This window comes from Vicia villosa, linkage group LG4, assembly GCF_029867415.1.
Source record: "Vicia villosa cultivar HV-30 ecotype Madison, WI linkage group LG4, Vvil1.0, whole genome shotgun sequence".
In the NCBI taxonomy this organism is placed as follows: Eukaryota; Viridiplantae; Streptophyta; class Magnoliopsida; order Fabales; family Fabaceae; genus Vicia; species Vicia villosa.
The window spans coordinates 124,019,976-124,027,558 of record NC_081183.1 but is presented as its reverse complement, the minus strand read 5'-3'; the positions used below and the strand labels follow the sequence as shown (position 1 = coordinate 124,027,558).

The 7,583-nt window shown below is 38.4% G+C and overlaps 1 pseudogene; it reads right to left on the bottom strand.

Moving 5' to 3' along the window:
• Nucleotides 1–1,989: 1,989 nt before the first annotated feature.
• Nucleotides 1,990–3,051, bottom strand: LOC131597800 (KIN17-like protein; annotated as a pseudogene).
• Between the last annotated feature and the right edge of the window lie 4,532 nt (nucleotides 3,052–7,583).

Genomic DNA, 7,583 nt, shown 5'->3' with positions numbered 1-7,583 from the left:
GGATTTGGGCTTTGTAGGCTATCCCTATACATGGAAAAATGGTAGAGGTGGGGCGGATAATATTCAATGCAGGCTGGATCGTAGTTTTACAACCATATCTTTTTTTGAATCCTTTCCACTTACTGCAGTTTTCCACATGCCTCATCATGGCTCCGATCACGCAGTGCTTCTGATCATGATAAGTAACGAGGAGACTCAACAGGAAAAGAAGAGATGGGTGTTTTGATTTGAAGAAGTGTGGGACAAAGATGATAGATGTGCTGATTGGGTTAGACATTTATGGAGGAATACGACAGGGGGCTTCACACAAAAGTTATCCAACATTCAACAATTGAAGCACTCATTCAAGGATTTAAGAACGGGGAAAGTGACTGAGGACATCAAGAGAATTGAAGGACTTCTACAAGATGAAAGTAGATGGTCGGCTGATAACTCTGAAATTTAGAAGTACAGATCCCTTGAGAGGCAGCGGAATAGGTTACTCAAAATAGAAGAAACCACATGGAGGCAGAGAAGTAGAGCGTTGTGACTGAAAGACGAAGACCAAAATACTATGTTTTTTCATAGGAAAGCTAATCAGAGAAGAAAATCGAATACCATCAAGAGACTGAAGGACCATAGAGGCAATTGGTGGAAGGGACAGGCTTAGTGCAAAAGAATCCTCATTGACTACTTTAAAGGTATTTTCAATACTTCTACTCCTACTAACATTCCTGATGTGTGCAGTTCCTTGAGTGGAAGGCTGAATGATAATCATAAGAGAAGATGTAGCTTACCTTTCACTGAAGACGAAGTCAAGGAAGCATTTTTTCAAATGCATCCAACCAAAACCCCGGGACCGGATGGTAGCACCTCGGCGTAGTTTGTGTTGTAGTCGGTTTTAGCTCAGAGTTGCATTCTTTTTAGGTTCTGGTGTTGCTGTTGCAGGGTTGAGTTGGTGATTTGCTTAAGGCACTTCTTATAGATTGTTTGGATTTGGTTGTGTTGGATTATATTCTCTGCTAGGACGTTGGAGTGTATGTTTCTAAAGTTTGTTGGGTTGTTTGGAGGACATGGTGGCTATTCCGTGGCAATTTATTGCAAGTCTTTATAGTTAGCGGTGACAGTATTTTTGTTTATCATTGTTTGTGTATTTGATAATTATCTTTTTTTTTGTGTTGGAGTAGTTTCAGTGGTGATTATGTCCTGCCATGGCAATCTGATTGTTTTCCTGTAACTAATAGCTCATCTTGTGCTTTTTTTTCTTGTTAATGCATTTGACTTTTTTCTTGTTAATGCATTTGACTTTTTCCAAAAAGAAAAAAATTCTGCCTTATTATTATATGGTACCAATTGTATTGCGGGTTCTTATTGGTGGGAGTGGCAACACAGAAGCTACCAATTTCATATTATTAACATGTTAAATTGAGGTTTTGTTACATGACAAACTAGATTGTAAAGTGTTTTTAGCTGCTCAAACTGTATTTTGTAATTTGCACATGGCTATGAGTTTAATTTAGTGCAAAGCTATTGTTATTCATTTTCTAACAATACCCTGATCGAGTCTAAAATAAGCTAAGGCTATGACTTAGTGAAATTTCTTTTATAGTTTACCAGAATATAACACCTACAATATATTGCTGTCAATTGTTTGGCTACATTGTATTATCCTATTTTAATGGTACCAGCAGTCAACCCACAAGAGCTCTTTTTACTAACCAATAAAATTCAAAAATAAAACTGAATAACAATTACAATCAAACATGATACAATGGCACTGGCAGTCACCAGCCTTTCATGCACTTTTGTAGCATAATTATAGCCAGAAATCAGAATTCTAAATTACACCAACCAAGAATTTTATTCAATAGAAGAAAAGATAATTGCCATGGTTTAATTTATGTTATAGAGATGACATTAGAGTCTAGAGCTTCCGCATAATACATAACAACAACTTTCCAACTCCTGCAAATTAACAGAATCACAAAAATCATCATTAAATCAAACTCACTAGGCTACTTTACACATGTCCTCATATTCCACAGCTTTAAGCACCCTACCATCATAATTGCCTTTCTCTATCTACACTTTAGCGCAAAATCGATATGTATCCACCCCGAGCAGCCTAGCAAGGGATCCACGATAAGCCCCATTTACTATCTTTACACGTCCCCCAACCTGTGGTATCACAGTTTCAAGCTCTTCCTGATCAACTCTAAGCACAGGCTTGCTTTCTAACATTTCTATTTCACTTACGTACTTGTCAATCACTTTCCTCACAACACCTTTTTGTTTGTAGTATCCCTTCTATGCCAAGACATTGCTCATAACCTTAACAAAAATTCCCTCATGCAACCAATAATCCTTCCTGTTGTTTTTTTCCTTTTTCCTCTCTTCTTCCGTGAACATTTCATCAAGAGTTGATTTTCCACCGCCGCTTTCTTTCCTTTTCAAATTGTTTACACGATTCTTTTCCTCATATTTCTCTTCATCAAACGCCATCCTCGATGTCTCGCCTTTATCCTTAGCTATAGGTTTAGCAGATGACCCAAGAGAAAATCCTATCTTAATTCCATCTTCTGCATTTAGTTCCCTTGTAGTCTCCACCTGTGAAGGCTGATCAGACTCGGGATTAGATAGCAGCATCAATTGCTCAGCCCTTTCAATTTGTTTCTGGATCTCCTTCTCTTGTTTTTCTTCATCTACCAAATCTTCCTTGATTCTCTTATTCTCCATCTTCTCCTTGAAAAGGGTTTATGAATCTCTATATATGTATGTAATGAACCATCCCTTGGGTGTTTCTTAAACCTTACATTTTCTAGTTTGACCTAAGTACTTAACAAACTCAGTAAGTGTAGCCCACTCGGTGGAGTTCATATGAACATGGTTTCTATAATTTATATATTCATTATACACTACAGTCGCAGCCACACGGCTAAATCGATGGTAGAGCTTCATGTGCTCAAGAAAATTAGTCTCAAATTCTTCGGTATAGCCTTCAACTATGCAGGTTAGATTTTGCCCAAAAATTTTCATTTGACGCTGTTGCTCTTCACTCATGCAATGGCACATCTGGCAATTTTTCAGATGCATCATACCAAAGCACTGGGACCGGATGGATTACCAGCCTTATTCTATCAAAACTTATGGAATATTGTTGGGAAGGACGTGAATAAAGCTGCCCTAGACATACTCAACAACCAAAAGGATCCCTCTGCAATCGATTCAACCTTTATTTCCCTCATTCCGAAGAAAACGAATGCGATGTCGCCCCATGAGTTCAGACCCATCAGCTTATGCAATGTGATAATGAAAGTAGTCACTAAAGCTATTTCAAACAGGCTTAAAGTCTTGCTGCCAGACATCATCAGTTAGGAGCATAGTGCTTTTGTCAAAGGAAGGTTAATAACAGATAATGCTCTTATAGCCATGTAATGTTTCCACTAGATGAAAAATAAGAGGAAAGGGAAAAAAGGTACAATGACACTGAAGTTGGACATGTCTAAAGCATATGATAGGATTGAATGGGATTTTGTTTGTGGAGCCTTGGAAGTTTTGGAGTTTCTGGATTACCTAATCCAGCTTATCAAGAGATGCATTTCTACTGTTTCGTATCAAATTCTTATCAATGGGCAACCATGTAAAAAGTTTGTTCCCCAACGTGATCTGCGGCAGGGAGATCCACTCTCACCATTTCTCTTTATTATTTGTGTTGATGTTTTGTCCGGTTTGCTGAAGAGGAAGGCTACCTCTTTATAAATCCATGGTGTTCTTGTTGCTCGAAAAGCCTCAATTATAACTCACCTCTTTTTTCAGATGATTGTTTGCTCTTTGCTCGAGCCAATGAAGCGGAATCAGATTCTATCCTCCAAACTCTCGAAATCTACCAACAAGCTTCGGGACAGGTGGTGAGCTACGATAAATCGGAAGTCTCTTTTAGTGCGAATGTGACTGAGTCCTCAAAAGAATGTTTGCATAGGAGGTTGGGATTCGGAGCTATTGGAAGCCACTCCAAATATTTAGGCCTGCCAGTGGTGTTTGGTAGGAAGAAAAAAGAAGTTTTCTCACTAGTTATTGGTAGAGTTTGGAAAAAAATGAAAGATTGGAAGGAATGATTCTTGTCGAGAGCTGGTAAGGAAGTTTTAATTAAAGCAGTGGTGCAGTCAATCTCAACATATATCATGAGCTGCTATAGATTACCTGAGAATTGCTGCAAGGAGATAGAGGCCATTTTAGCAAGATTTTGGTGGGGCTCCAAGGAAGGGGAGAGAAAAATACATTGGATGAGTTGGGATTGGATGGCTTATTCAAAAGGCGTGGGGGAATGGGGTTTAGAGGAATTAGAGACTTCAATGCTAGCTTGTTGGGTAAACCATTTTGGAGGCTTTTGCAAGAAGATGGCTCCCTTCTTGAAATATTCTTCAAAGGAAGATATTACCCAAGGTGTAGAATCTCTGAGGCTCCAGTGGGATTTAAGCCCAGTTATGCTTGGCATAGTATTTTGAGTGCAAAGGAAGTGGTTGTTGATAGAGCAAGATGGAGGATTGGGAATAGAGAGAAGATTTGTGTCTGGAAGGATAATTGGGTGCCTTCCATTCTTGGTTTTAAACCTTCAGTCTTGCAGAATTCTATAGATCACCAAGCAAAAGTATCTGATTTCATTGTCACTGAATTGGAACAATGGCAGGTAAATCTGGTCCAAGAAACATTTATGGAAATTGATGCAAAACACATTCTCAGCATACCTATTTCAAGATCCTTTCCCGAGGACAGATTGATTGGAACTTCGAAAAAGGAGATTATTCCGTTAAAACGGCTTATCACCAACTCCACACGCAGCATCAGCACCATGAGCCTGGTCGCTCATCTATAATTAACAATTCCCACTGGCGGAAACTTTGGAAAGGTCCACTTCTTGAAAAGATAAAGAGTTTCTTGTGGAGAGTTATCAGGAACATCCTTCCCACCAAATGCAATCTCCGGAAAAAAGGGATCGTTGCTGACAATTCTTGCTCGTTTTTTCATTCCTTTCCTAAACATAGTCGTCATATTTTTATCGATTGTGATTTTTCCAAACGAGTCTTCTTCTCACCTCCTTTGGGTGTGAGGGTTCCAACAGATTTAGAGGTGACTGATTGGATTGTTATATGTCTAGAGTTGAAAGACCCATGGCTGGCATAGATGGTGTGCACTAGTTTATGGCGCATTTGGCAAGCTTGGAACAATCTCGTTTTCAAGAATGTTGTTCCAAACCCACAACTTCTGGCCCACGATGTTATGGATTCGGTGGTGGAATGGAATTCTATCTGGAAAACAAAACAAAGCAAGCATTCAGAGCAGACTATCGAAATGGCTACAAACTCCTCTTAGATTGTTCAATCTAATGCAGGGTGCTTCGAAGGCGGAGTTGTCTCGCTTGGATGAATGATCAAATCTACCAATGGGGATATCATAACAGCGTTTTGTCAATGAATTTCCAGCTTTATGGATGCTACTACGGCTGAACTGATGGGGTTGCTATGGGCAGTGCAATTGGCATTGGATCATAAGCTTGATAATATAGTCTTTCAATCAGATGCCTTAGTTTTCGTCGATTGTTTCAATGGAATTTCATATTCTGCTGGCCTTGAATTGCTTGTGGATGATTGTAGGAAATTGCTACGTAGTTTTAACAATGCTGTTGTAACTTTCTTGAGTAGGAACGGTAATACTGGTGCGCAGCACATGGTGCAAGTAGGTAACTTGCTTGGTACCAAGACTTGGTCTGGAGTTATACCTCCCTTGGAGGATGCTCATTTCTGTAATGCCTTTCTGGCTTCTGTTTAATCTAAGCATTTCCTTTTCTCTAAAAAAAACATACACTATGAAGAACCTTGCTTTGCTACATTGATTATTATTATTCGTTTCCCTAGCATATTCCATATAATATACTACTTATACTAAATTACCAATCAAATTTAGTACCAAAAATATTAAATTAACAATCAAACTCAAACATTTCAATGTCACTTATTTCAAATGTAACACATGTGTTCTTGTCCTGGATGTAATTCTGAATGTGTACCTACCTAACTTCAAATTCTTAAAGTTTTCTCATTCTGAATTTTTCTACTATTATTGATTGAATTTTCTACCACTTCTGAATGTTGATTAAGTTATGTCCTATTATTCAATGTCAGTGCTTGTTAATGGAAGTCCAACTAAGGAGTTTTCGATGAAACGAGGATTAAGACAAGGAGATCTTCCATCACCTTTTTTGTTTCTTATAGCAGCTGAAGGGTTTAATATGCTCATGAGGAAAGCAGTGGAAAGTGGAAAATTTAGTGGCTACAAGTTCAAGAAAGGAGAAGAGAGATTCACTCATTTACACTTTGCTGATGACACCTTAGTTATTGGAGAAAAAAGGTGGTCAAATATCTAGATAATAAAGGCAAACTTGTTGCTTTTTGAAGCAATGACAGGTCTGAAGGTTAATTTCAACAAGAGTTTATTAGTCGGGATAAACATTCATCAAATGTGGCTTGAAGAGGTGGAAAAAATATCATGTTTAGAGTGGAGATTGTTCCAAAATAGATTAAGCACAAAAGATAATTTTATTAGGAGGGATGTAATTGGGGAAGGTTCATTACTTTATGTGGGTGAGTGTGGGATTGAAGAATCGGCTTCACATTTATTTTTTAGTGTCTTTTATTTGCACGTGTGTTCCATAACGACAGGCTTTCACATTTCAATCAGTTTGAAGTTCTGCTTGGAAGAGGTAAGGGTGTTTCTTTGCGAGTTGGCACAATTTGGTTTGCGTGTATGTGGAGCAATTGGAAAGCTAGAAATCACAATGTATTTCAAGATAAGGAATTAAATTTATAAAAGAGGGTCGAGGAAGCTATAGTTATTATTGGAAATGGATACACTCAAAACATAATATTGTAGATAACATCTCGCAATGGTGGGCGAACCCTAGGGCAAGGGCATGCCTTGGTTTGATGGATGAATAATTCTGGTATGTTTCGGGGTCGGTAGAAGTGTCGTATTGAGGCAGTAGATGTTGCGATTCTGTAGATAGCGGGAGAGTGAAATTTCGGGTCAGGCAAATGTTTTATCATATTTTTTGTGCAGGATTTTTCCAGTCTTTTGGTTGTTGTTGCTGTTGTTTTCACGACCGCCATGACTGCTTCTGCATTTTTTTTATGTTTGGGCTTCACAGTATCGTTGCAAGCTGTAGGTATTCTGTTCTGTAGTTGTTTTGGAGTAGCAGCACCTCAGTGTAGTTTGTATTGGAGTCGATTTTAGCTCAGAGTTGCATTCTTTTTGGGTTCTAGTGTAGCTGTTATAGGGTTGAGTTGGTGATTTGCTTAAGGAACTTCTTATAGATGGATTGGATTTGGTTGTGTTGGATCATATTCTCCTCTAGGGCGTTGGAGTGTCTGTTTCTAAAGTTTGTTGGGTTGTTTGGAGGACATGGTGGCTATTCTGTGACAATTTATTGCAAGTCTTTAGAGTTAGAGGTGACAATATTTTTGTTTATCATTGTTTGTGTATTTGATAATTCTCTTGTTTTTTTGGTGTTGGAGTAGTTTCAATGGCGATTATGTCCTTCCATGGCAATT